This window comes from Tursiops truncatus, chromosome 1 (assembly GCF_011762595.2).
Source record: "Tursiops truncatus isolate mTurTru1 chromosome 1, mTurTru1.mat.Y, whole genome shotgun sequence".
NCBI classification, from domain to species: domain Eukaryota; kingdom Metazoa; phylum Chordata; class Mammalia; order Artiodactyla; family Delphinidae; genus Tursiops; species Tursiops truncatus.
Window position 1 is genome coordinate 105,685,514 of NC_047034.1, and position 11,590 is coordinate 105,697,103.

General features: G+C 37.5%; 1 long non-coding RNA gene across 1 annotated transcript in view; it reads right to left on the reverse strand.

Annotated features, from left to right (window-relative positions):
- Positions 1-1,283: 1,283 nt before the first annotated feature.
- LOC141275700 (uncharacterized) overlaps positions 1,284-11,590 on the reverse strand; it is a 30,645-nt gene continuing 20,338 nt past the window's right edge. Inside the window, exon 4 of the long non-coding RNA XR_012323907.1 lies at positions 1,284-2,100. This is a non-coding gene — a long non-coding RNA (uncharacterized lncRNA). The remainder of the gene's footprint in view (positions 2,101-11,590) is intronic.

Genomic DNA, 11,590 nt, shown 5'->3' on the forward strand with positions numbered 1-11,590 from the left:
GAATCCCACAATCTCGCTGACTTGCTTTTTGTGTATGGTATGAGGTAGAAGTCATTTCCTTGTTTTTCCTTATGGGTATTCATTGACCCAGGCCCATTCATTTAAAAACTCATCATTTCTGCCTGTAACAGTTCTAAATGTTCCCTGGATGGTCCTTCTGCTCCCGGTTGGGGCATAACGCTTAACCATAAGTCTGAGATAATATTTTAGATGGGCATCCACTATAGCTTTAGCATTACAATTTTTTCAGTCCACACTCGCCCTTCTTATTCCCACCGATTCTAATCTTCCCATTTAGTATTTTATTATGTAACTCTCTCTTCAACTAAAGAGTATGTCCCATTTCAGGTAAAGATTACTTTTATTCATATTTATATTATATTGGTATATATTTGTATATATACCCAGATAGAAACTCAGAGACAGAGAATGGAATGAAGAGCAAAGAAAGGAATTCCACTGAATTCTGTTGAGTTCTATTAAATATCCATAGAACACTGCACTCAACATTTGTAGGGTACATAATCCTTTAAACTGAACAAAGAACATTTAGGTCGACATATTTCTTACCTCCTGATTCTTTTCCTCCTGGGACAGTGGGGATAATAATTACCCATATCATAAAGCATTATTATGAGTCTCAAATTATATATGTAAAGAGTTTGGCCTGGGAAGCAATTGATAAATAAGAAACATTACTGTTATTATTGTTCACTCAGCAAACACAGAGGTATTAAGTGAGGTGGTTGATAGCATGGGTTCTGGAGAAAACTTTTGGGGTTCAAATCATACTTAGTGCCTTGTGATTTTAACAAATTATTAAACCGCTCTAATATTGTGGTAAAAGCATTTGTAATAAGACTCAGAGGGGCTAATCTCTGTAAAGAAGTTGTCACTGGGTATGAATCAAGTGTGCAAAAAAATGGAATCTATCCTCATTATTTTTTATTATTTATTGAGCACTAAGTGCCAGTACCTGGGTTAGGTAAAGAGAATTCCAAAATGTATGACATAGTCATTCCCTCAAAGAACTTACAGTCCTCACTCACTAAACATGAGTAACAAGCTCCACTGTGATTGAGTCTAACCTGACCTAGAAAATTATTATATTAGGTTTTCTCATCCTAATAATTTTCAAACTGGCCCCAAACATGAAGCAAATAACATTATTTTAATTGATCCAATGGACCTTTCTTTCATTTTTATTATAAGCGGTCTCTAAAATGTCTTCCAATAATAGAAGTTAAAGCTTCCAGTTGAAATTTACTCTTTGTTATCTAGATTGCAAATATTTTTTCTCAGTTGTTTCCTTTTTAACTTTGTTTATGTTTCCTTTTGCCCTAACAACATTTTATTTTTTTAATTAATTTTTATTGGAGTACAAGTGCTTTACAATGTTAGTTTCTACTGTACAGCAAAATGAAACCGCAATGCATATACATATATCCCCTCTTTTTTGGATTTCCTTCCCGTTTAGGTCACCACAGTGCATTAAGTAGAGTTCCCTGTGCTATACAGTATGTTCTCATTAGTTGTCTATTGTATACATAGTATCAATAGTGTATATGTGTCAATCCCAATCTCCCAATTCATCCCACCCACCCTCCCTTTCCCCCTTGGTATCCATACATTTGTTCTCTACATCTGTGTAAAGGTCTATAAAGAAACAAATAAACCAATAAAGAAGACAAACAAGTGGAAAAATAGATTAATGATATGAATATAACTGTCATATTCATATAACTTTACTGATAATTAAATAACAAATCAAAACTGTAATTAGTATTTCTTAAGTATTTCCAAATTTAAAAAACGTCAGTCAAATGTCAAACACAAATAAATACCAACAAATTGTCAAATATAAAAATGGCTATTATAATTAAAAAAAAATAAAGTTTCCAGTTGAGAAATCACGTCAAACTCTCTCACTAGCATAGCTCTCAGTGATTCCTCTGCTGAGTGATAGCCTTGGACTCTCAGTTTCATTTCAGTCTATTTCTTTGCAGATGTCGCCTGCTAGTTTTGATTTTTATCCTTGGGTCTCAGAAGAAAATCTGGAAAGTCTCAGGACATTGGAGGAATAAAGTCAAATCCAAATTGCTAGTGAGAGAGAAAAGTGAAATCAGTGAAGCTAAACTCTGATAAAAAACGAAGAGGATGACACTTCTAACTTTCCAATTGAAGCTGCTTTCTTCTCACCTCTAAAGGATCTCTCCACCAGCTAAAATTGAGGCTGGGTGGGAAGAGATTTATAAGAGGCAGTAAATGTTCTCTAAAATGACCAGCCCAAGACAGGCTGCAGCTGAGCCTGATCTGGCAAATGAGTTCATATGAAAGTCTGATTTGGGGCAGCAGTGCCCACTTTAAGTGCCCACTGCTGCAGCTCTGTGTCGAATTAGGTTCCAGCAGAGGTAGAGTCTAAACTGAGAACCAGGAATGTTTCAACATTATTTCTTTCTTGACACTTTCTTAAAGTACCTTATCTTTTTTTTTTTTTTTTTTTTTGTGGTACGCAGGCCTCTCACTGTTGTGACCTCTCCCGTTGCGGAGCACAGGCGCCGGACGTGCAGGCTCAGCGGCCATGGCTCACGGGCCCAGCCGCTCCGCAACATGTGCGATCCTCCCAGACCGGGGCACGAACCCGTGTCCCCTGCATCGGCAGGCGGACTCTCAACCACTGTGCCACCAGGGAAGCCCAATACCTTATCTTTGATAAAACCCACTTAATAAAGCTCAGACTTCATTTCTTTCATTATTGCAAACTTTTCTAGTTCTAGGTAAATAGAAGTTGGGGTCTACAAAAAAGGCAACACATTATTGTAATTTGGGAGCTTATGAAATCTTTGTGCAGCCACTTTTTCTGAGACAATCATTGATTCCCCTTTTATAAAAGTGCTATGCCTCATGTTATAAAATCGGACAGACTATCTTCTTGTGGCAGTCCTAGTGAGCCATTGTTGTAAAAGGAAACAGGTCCTGATCATAGGAAAAAAGGCTTTTTGTTGGCCATTATCCCCTGAAGCGATGGGAAGCAAGATAGCAGGCAAGACTGGCATCTTATTAGATCTAAGCCCTCAGCCAGAGCAAGTTAGAAATAATCAACCATAGTGGAAGTGGAAGTGCTTTCTTACAGGATAAGAATAAAAACTGGCATGCCTGTATTCTGCATTTGCTAGTATCTCAAAAAGTTAACAAATGTTTTATCATAAACATTTCAAGTTACAGGGATTGAGACACTGAAGTTAAAAAGATAATGATAGGGCATTACTAAAAGAAGACTTTCATTTCTTTTAACTTTATAAAATTATCAAAATTATCAAATTATCAAGCCCTGGTTAAAGAGGTCATGATTAAAATCATGTGAATAGATTGGTCCAAGATGGCAGAGTAGAAGGACGTGCTCTCACTCCCTCTTGCAAGAGCACTGGAATCACAACTAACTGCTGAACAATCATCAACAGGGAGACACTGGAACTCACCAAAAAAGATACCTCACATCCAAAGACAAATGAGAAGCCACAATGAGATGGTAGGAGGGGCACAATCACAATAAAATCAAATCCCATAACTGCTGGGTGGGTGACTCACAAACTGGAGAACACTTATACCACAGAAGTCTACCCACTGGAGTGAAGGTTCTGAGCCCCACGTCAGGCTTCCCAACCTGGGAGTCCAGCAATGGGAGGAGGAATTCCTAGAGAATCAGACTTTAAAGGCTAGTGGGATTTGATTGCAGGACTTTGACAGGACTGGGGGAAACAGAGGCTCCACTCTTGGAGGGCACACACAAAGTAGTGTACGTATCAGGACCCAGGGGAAGGAGTGGTAACCCCACAGGAGACTGAACCAGACCTACCCATTGGTGTTGGAGGGTCTCCTGCAGTGGCGGCGGGGGTGTGTGTGTGTCACTGTGGCTCACCGTGAGGACAAGGACACTGGCAGCAGAAGTTCTGGGAAGTACTCCTTGGCGTGAGCCCTCCCAGAGTCCGCCATTAGCCCCACCAAAGAGCCGGGTAGGCTCCAGTGTTGGGTCGCCTCAGACCAAATAACCACCAGGGAGGGAAGCCAGCCCCACCCATCACCAGACAAGGGGAGTAAAGTTTTATTGAGCTCTGCTCACCAGAGCAACACCCAGCTCTAACCACCACCAGTCACTCCCATCAGGAAACTTGCACAGGCCTCTTAGATAGCCTCATCCACCAGACCACAGACAGCAGAAGGAAGAAGACCTACAATCCTGCAGCCTGTGGAACAAAAACCACATTCACAAAAAGACAGACAAGATGAAAAGGCGGAAGGCTATGTACCAGATAAAGGAACAAGATAAAACCCCAGAAAAACAACTAAATGAAGTGGAGATAGGCAACCTTCCAGAAAAAGAATTCAGAATAATGATAGTGAAGATGATCCAGGACCTCGGGTAAAGAATGGAGGCAAAGATCAAGAAGATGCAAGAAATGTTTAATAAAAACCTAGAAGAATTAAAGAACAAACAAACAGAGATGAACAATACAATAACTGAAATGAAAAATAGACTGGAAGGAATCAATAGCAGAATAACTGAGGCAGAAGAACGGATAAGTGACCTGGAAGACAGAATGGTGGAATTCACTGCTGCGGAACAGAATAAAGAAAAAAGAATGAAAAGAAATGAAGACAGCCTAAGAGACCACTGGGACAACATTAAATGCAACAACATTCGCATTATAGGGTTCCCAGAAGGAGAAGAGAGAAAGGACCTGAGAAAATATTTGAAGACAGCATAGTGGAAAACTTCCCTAACAGTGGGAAAGGAAATAGACACCCAAGTCCAGGAAGTACAGAGAGTCCCAGGCAGCATAAACCCAAGGAGAAACACACTGAAACACATAGTAATCAAACTGGCAAAAATTAAAGACAAAGAAAAATTATTGAAAGCAGCAGGGGAAAAATGACATATAACATATGAGGGAACTCGCATAAGGTTAACAGCTGATTACCCAGCAGAAACTACAAAACAGAAGGGAGTAGCATGACATATTTAAAGTGACGAAAGGTAAGAACCTACAACCAAGATTACTTTACCCAGCAAGGATCTCATTCAGATTCGATGGAGAGATCAAAAGCTTTACAGACAAGCAAAAGCTAAGAGAATTCAGCACCACCAAACCAGCTCTACAACAAATGCTAAAGGAACATCTCTAAGTGGGAAACACAAGAGAAGAAAAGGACCTACAAAAACAAACCCAAAACAATTAAGAAAATAGTAATAGGAACATACATATTGATAATTACCTTAAAAGTGAATGGATTAAATGCTCCAACCAAAAGACACAGGCTCGCTGAATGGATGCAAAAATAAGACCCATATATATGCTGTCTACAAGAGACCCACTTCAGACCTAGGGACACATACAGACTGAAAGTGAAGGGATGGAAAAAGATATTCCATCCAAATGGAAATCAAAATAAAGCTGGAGTAGCAATAGTCATATCAGACAAAATAGACTTTAAAATAAAGAATGTTACAAGAGACAAGGAAGGGCACTACATCACGATCAAGGGATCAAACCAAGAAGAAGATATAATAATTATAAATATATATGCACCCAACATAGGGGCACCTCAATACATAAGGCAACTGCTAACAGCTATAAAAGAGGAAATTGACAGTAACACAATAATAGTGAGGGACTTTAACACCTCACTTACACCAATGAACAGATCATCCAAACAGAAAATTAATAAGGAAACACAAGCTTTAAATGACACAATAGAACAGATAGATTGAATTGATATTTATAAGACATTCCATCCAAAAACAGCAGATTAGACTTTCTTCTCAAGTGTGCATGGAACATTCTCCAAGATAGATCACATCTTGGGTCACAAATCAAACCTCAGTAAATTTAAGAAAATTGAAATCATATCAAGCATCTTTTCTGACCACAATGCTATGAGATTAGAAATCAGTTACAGGGGAAAAAAATGTAAAAAATACAAACACATGGAGTCTAAACACTACACTACTAAATAACCAAGAGGTCACTGAAGAAATCAAAGAGGAAATCAAAAAATACCTAGAGGCAAATGACAATGAAAACACGATGATCCAAAACCTATGGGATTCAGCAAAAGCAGTTTCTCTAAGAGGGAAGTTTATAACAATACAAGCCTACCTCAAGAAACAAGAAAAATCTCAAATAAACTATCAAACCTTACACCTAAAGGAACTAGAGAAAAAATAACAAACAAAACCCAAAGTTAGCAGAAGGAAAGACATAGAGATCCGAGCAGAAATAAATGAAATAGAAACAAAGAATACAATAGCAAAGATCAATACAATTAAAAGCTGGTTCTTTGAGAAGATAAACAAAATTGATAAACCATTAGCCAGACTCATCAAGAAAAAGAGGGAGAGGACTCAAATCAATAAAATTAGAAATGAAAAAGATACAACAGATACCACGGAAATACAAAGCAGCCTAAGAGACTACTACAAGCAACTCCATGTCAATAAAATGGACAATCTGGAAGAAATGGACAAATTCTTAGAAAGGTATAACCTTCCAAGACTGAACCAGGAAGAAATAGAAAATATGAACAGACCAAGCACAAGTAATGAAATTGAAACTGTGATTAAAAATCTTCCAACAAACTAAAGTCCAGGACCAGAGGGCTTCACAGGTGAATTCTATCAAACATTTAGAGAAGAGCTAACACCCATCCTTCTCAAACTCTTCCAAAGAATTTCAGAGGAAGGAACACTCCCATACTCATTTTATGAGGCCACCATCACCCTGATACCAAAAGCAGACAAAGATACTACAAAAAAAGAAAATTACAGACCAATATCACTGATGAACACAGATGCAAAAATCCTCGACAAAATAATAGCAAACAGAATCCAACAACACATTAAAAGGATCATGCACCATGATCAAGTGGGATTTATCCCAGGGATGGAAGGGTTCTTCAGTATACGCAAATCAATCAATGTGATACACCATATTAACAAACGGAAGAATAAAAACCATATGATCATCTCAACAGATTCAGAAAATCTTTTGACAAAATTCAACACCCATTTATGATAAAAACTCTCCAGAAAGTGGGCATAGAGGGAAACTACCTCAACATAATAAAGGCCATATACAACAAACCCACAGCAAACATCATTCTCAATGGTGAAAAACTGAAAGCACTTCTTTTAAGATCAGGAATGAGACAAGGATGTCCACTCTCACCACTATTGCTCAACATAGTTTTGGAAGTCCTAGCCACGCAATCAGAGAAGAAAAAGAAATAAAAGGAATACAAATTGGAAAAGAAGAAGTAAAATTGTCACTGTTTGCAGATGACATGATACTATACACAGAGAATCCTAAAGATGTCACCAGAAAACTACAAGAGCTAATCAATGAATTTGGTAAAGTTGCAGGATACAAAATTAATGCACAGAAACTCTTGCATTCCTATACACTAATGATGAAAAATCTGAAAGAGAAATTAAGGAAAGACTCCCATTTACCATTGCAACAAAAAGAATAAAATACCTAGGCATAAACCTACCTAGGGAGATAAAAGACCTGTATGCAGAAAACTATAAGACACTGATGAAAGAAATTAAAGATGATACTAACAGATGGAGAGATATACCTGTTCTTGGATTGGAAGAATCAATATTGTGAAAATGACTATACTACCCAAAGCAGTCTACATATTCAATGCAATCTCTATCAAATTACCAATGGCATTTTTTACAGAACTAGAACAAGAAGTCTTAAAATTTGTATGGAGACACAAAAGACTGAATAGCCAAAGCAGTCTTGAGGGAAAAAAACAGAGCTGGAGGAATCAGACTCCATGACTTCAGACTATACTACAAAACTATAGTAATCAAGACCATATGGTACTGGCACAAAAGCAGAAATATAGATCAATGGAACAGGATACAAAGCCCAGAGATAAACCCACACACCTATGGTCAACTAATCTATGACAAAGGAGGCAAGGATATACAATGGAGAGAAGACAGTCTATTCAACAAGTGGTGCTGGGAAAACTGGACAGCTACATGTAAAAGACTGAAATTAGAACACTCCCTAACACCATACACAAAAATAAACTCAAAATGGATTAGAGACCTAAATGTAAGTCCAGACACTATAAGACTCTTAGAGGAAAACATAGGAAGAACACTCTTTGACATAAATCACAGCAAGATCTTTTTTGATCCACCTCCTAGAGTAATGGAAATAAAAACAAAAATAAACAAATGGGACCCAATGAAACTTAAAAGTTTTTGCAAAGGAAACTTCAAACAAGATGAAAAGACTCCCTTCAGAATGGGAGAAAATATTTGCAAGCGAATCAACAGACAAGGGATTAATCTCCAAAATATATAAACAGCTCTTGCAGCTCAATATTAAAAAAACAAAAAATCCAATCCAAAAATGGGCAGAAGACCTAAATAGACATTTCTCCAAAGAAGACATACAGATGGCCAAGCACATGAAAAGCTGCTCAACATCACTAATTATTAGAGAAATGCAAATCAAAACCACAATGAGGTATCACCTCACACCAGTTAGAATGGTCATCATCAGAAAATCTACAAACAACAAATGCTGGAGAGGGTGTGGAGAAAAGGGAACCCTCTTGCACTGTTGGTGGGAATGTAAATTGATACAGCCACTATGGAGAACAGTTTGGAGGGTCCTTAAAAAACTATATATAGAATTACCATATGACCCAACAATCCCACTACTCAGCATATATCCAGAGAAAACCACGATTCAAAAAGACACATGCATCCCAATGTTCATTGCAGCACTCTTTACAATAGCCAGGTCATGGAAGCAACCTAAGTGTCCATTGACAAATGAATGCATAAAGAAGATGTGGTACATATACAATGGAATATTACTCAGCCACAAAAAGGACCAAAATTGGGTCATTTGTAGAGACATGGATGGATCTAGAGACTGTCATACAGAGTGAAGTAAATCAGAAAGAGAAAAACAAATATCATATATTAACACATATATGTGGAACCTAGAAAAATGGTACAGATGAACCAATTTGCAGGGCAGGAATTGAGACACAGACGTAGAGAACAAATGTATGGACACCAAGGGGGCAATGCGGCAGGGTGGGGGTGGTGGTGTGATGAATTGAGTGATTGGGATTGACATGTATACACTAATATGTATAAAATGGATAACTAATAAGAACCTGCTGTATAAAAAATAAAATAAAATTCATATATTCAAAAATTCAAATAAATAAATAAATAAAATCATGTGAATAAATATATAGAGCAGAGTTCAGAGAGAAAACAAGCTTTGATTTATAAGATAATGCTTCATAGTGGTAGCTTCATTACCTGAGATAATTAAAAGCAATATGCAAGTTGCTATATGTGCAGATAATAAGGAATCAATCTTTAAACACAAAGAAGTTAAAATCTGATAACATAATTGAGTAAATATATAAACAGAGTGTTGATCAAAATTTCAGAAACTGTGACTTGATTGAAAATAAGTGGTGTTTATCTGAAGTTTCTTAGGACTTCAGCCTGGGAGACACAGATTCAAGAAGCATTTAAATTGTGTTCCTCCTGACTACAAAATAGAAGTTTATAAAATTCAAAACTGTAACACCATAGTTATTTACATGAGTTCTTTGTCAAGAATTATAATTGGCGCTGGCAAAAAGTAAGGACCTTTGTTAAGCAACAATGGTTGGGGTCTGAAATGGTTGTATAGTTCCAAGGGGACGCCTTGAGACATAAATTTGCAGCTGGCAGATGTTACCCCAAATACAGCTGCTGGTGTCCTTGTTTGATACAGTTCAGAGAAAATTCAGGTTCTCCGTGGTACAGGGATTTGCCTGAGACTAGATCCTCAATGGCCGCCCGACTTCAGTTTTGTTATGTCTGAACTATGATTACTCCGTTACAATTTCAATTTGTCATCAAGAGTCAGATTCAGATTAGAGATATCAGTCTTGGGTGAAAAACCTGTGAAAGCAGATGCAGATCAAGGATTAAGAACCAGTGAGTGAGTAGACAGGACGGGCTGTGGGAGCTGCAGGGGTGCCTGCCTGGGAGAGGAAGAAGCCACTGGGGAACCTGAGTCCCAGACTGTGCACAGGAACAGACTTGGGAGAGACCAGGTCCAGGACTGGGTTAGGATGGCGTGTGTTCCACATTACATAAATAAGTTTGACACAACATGCTCCAGATGCAGCCTGCCTATTGTATATGCCTGAGCTCAGACAGCTCAGGGTGTTCAGTCCAAGGATGGAAATGTGAAGGTGAAAAGCTTTGAAAGGAAGTTTTGTAATGAAGTCAGAAGATGTGAGGCACAGAGGGAAAGAACCTCCATTTTCTGGAAATGTGATACAAGATGAGCTGGTAGAAGTGCAGTCTGGTATACCCTTCTTCTGGAAAAGTATTTGGCAATATATAACAAAAGTATATACTCTTACCTTTTGACTGAGCAACCCCATTTCTAGGAATCTATTCAGAAGAAACAGTTGCAACAATATGAAAATAAATACACACAAAGTTAGCAGGGTTATTCATTGCAGCATTATAACTGAAAAAAATTGGAAGCAATCTAAATGCCCACACGTAGGAGAGTGGTTAAATAAACTATGGTATATGCACTTAATGGAGTAGGCACCTGTCAAAAAGAATGAGAAAGCTTTTTATGAAGTGATACAGAGCGATTTCCATATATCTATACCATGTGATCTTTCCTGCTAGAAAATGTGAATAAGAAAATATATCTGCTCATTTATGAAAAGGATAACTAGGAAGTATCAACCAGAAACTAATGAGATTGGGTACTTATTCACAGAGGATGGGTGAGAATAGGGTAGTAAAAATAGAAAGGTAGGATGGCAATGGAGTGGTCAGATGAAGAAGAAGTGACATTTCTCTGAGTACACCTTTTCGGAAAACTCTGACTCTTAGACCCATGTAATGTTTTACATACTCAAAAAATAAACACATACTTAAAATTAACCAAGACTTGGGGGAGGCCTAAATGAAACATAAACAGTAACAAATGAAAGTGACTGCATTACAAATGAATAACTATGCTGAAGAGGAGGAGAAAGGAAAGAACAAATCTAAGAATTTCGGAATACAGTGTTTTGACTATATATATATATATATATCAGGCTAAAGACAAAAACCACTGGATCCTAATAATGTACTTTAGTTAGTAAATTTATTTATCACAGAGGCATAGATTAGCAATTTTGAAACTATTGATACTTTATGCATATACTAGGATTGAGCACATAAGCAAATTTATTATGGACAATTAGGGCCGGGGCGCTTTAAGCAAATTTATTATTGATAATTAGGGCCGGGGCTCTCATAGTCAGAGTAAGGAGTTTAAAGAGAGGGGAAAAACTTGAATAATTCCTGTTGTGTTGAATTGGAATTAGAAACACGAGCAGGAAATTAAGATTTTATACAGAAATAAATAGATAAATATAGATTTATGTACACTTATACTAGTATTCATACACACATTTCTTAACTTGGCTCACTGAGGGGACCTAGAAGTAATGTACATATCTAGTGTGATAT